This window comes from Etheostoma spectabile, chromosome 23 (assembly GCF_008692095.1).
Source record: "Etheostoma spectabile isolate EspeVRDwgs_2016 chromosome 23, UIUC_Espe_1.0, whole genome shotgun sequence".
Taxonomy (NCBI): Eukaryota; Metazoa; Chordata; class Actinopteri; order Perciformes; family Percidae; genus Etheostoma; species Etheostoma spectabile.
Genome location: NC_045755.1, coordinates 19,041,996 through 19,043,561, shown reverse-complemented (window position 1 = coordinate 19,043,561; position 1,566 = coordinate 19,041,996). Strand labels below are relative to the sequence as shown.

The window sequence follows — 1,566 nt, the reverse complement described above, 5'->3', positions numbered from 1 at the left end:
CTCTGTTTTAGCTACAGAGTGAGGCATCGCACTTCTGTTCCATCTATGTTGGAAGTTGCACATGTGCAGTAGCTAGGTAAGGACTACTAGCCAGTCAGGAGCAGAGTATGAGGGTCCTGACAGTACCTAGGTAAGGACTACTAGCCAGTCAGAAGCAGAGTGTGAGGCCCTGACAGAAACTAGGTAAGGACTACTAGCCAGTCAGAAGCAGAGTATGAGGTCTGACAGTACCTAGGTAAGGAATACGAGCCTGTCAGAAGCAGAGTATGAGGGTCCTGACAGTACCTAGGTAAGGACTACTAGCCAGTCAGAAACAGAGAATGAGGGCCTGACAGTACCTAGGTAAGGACTACTAGCCAGTCAGAAGCAGAGTATGAGGGCCCTGACAGTACCTAGGAAGGACTACTGCCAGTCGAAGCAGAGTATGAGGGCTGACAGTACCTGGTAAGGACTACGCCGTCAGAAGCAGAGTATGAGGGTCCTGAAGAGTACCTAGGGTAAGGACTAATAGCCAGTCAGAAACAGAGAGATGAGGTCCGACAGTACCTAGTAAGGACTACTAGCCAGTCAGAAGCAGAGTATGAGGGGCCCTGACAGTACCTAGGTAAGGACTACTAGCCAGTCAGAAGCAGAGTATGAGGGTCCGACAGTACTAGGTAAGGACTACTAGCCAGTCAGAAGCAGAGTATGAGGGCCCTGACAGTACCTAGGTAAGGACTAGTGGCCAGTCAGACTTTGGGCTTTTTCACTTTGTAAACCTATAACTTACACAAAAAGATATATAAGACAATAAAGGAAAGGGAGTAAGTCAAAAAGCATAAAATGAGCACTTTACAGTACTATTACTTTGATTAACCTTTATTTAAGTACACACAATAAAAAAAAAGGTAAAAAGTAGCTCATTTAAAAGTTACTTAGTTAACAGCAGAGGGAGATATACTTCCTTATATTAAAACTTATTTCACTTATTTATAGTAGTATTATATGTCTTTTTTTTTTTTTTTACTCAGTAACGGGTGTGATTTAAAAGTAAAAGTACTAGACTGATCTGCCGGAGATACATTTATCTATCCTGCTTCCGTTACTACGGAAACCAATCACAATCTGCGGCCAAAGCTTTTGTCCTTAATGATATTTTGTTACTTTTACTTGTATACTTAAGTAGCTGTAAGTACTTTTGAAACCAGTACTTTTACACTTGAGTTGATACTTCAACTTCTACAGAAGTCTTTATTTAACCCTAGTATCTATACTTCTACCTGAGTATTGAATGTGAATACTTTGAACACCTCTGAACATGCACAATAACGATAAGAGAATAATAGAAAGATAGAGAAGGAAAAAGAAAGCCTGGTAAGAACAAAGAAGAAGAAAAAGAAAAGTGTAAACGGGAGACAAAGAAGAAGAAAAAAAGACAAAGACGAAAACAAAAAAACTCCAGAAATGTGGAAAATGGAATGAGACAGAAGAAACCACCAATCAAAAGAAAACAGTCAGAGAAAGACAGGAAGAAAGGGAAAAAGACAGTGGGAGAGAGCAGCAAGACAGACAGACAGACAGACAGAC

The 1,566-nt window shown here is 40.8% G+C and overlaps 1 protein-coding gene across 23 annotated transcripts in view; it reads right to left on the bottom strand.

The window, feature by feature from the left end:
• The window catches only part of celf2 (cugbp, Elav-like family member 2), a 234,019-nt gene that overhangs the window by 52,271 nt on the left and 180,182 nt on the right, over positions 1-1,566 (bottom strand). The window lies entirely within an intron of this gene.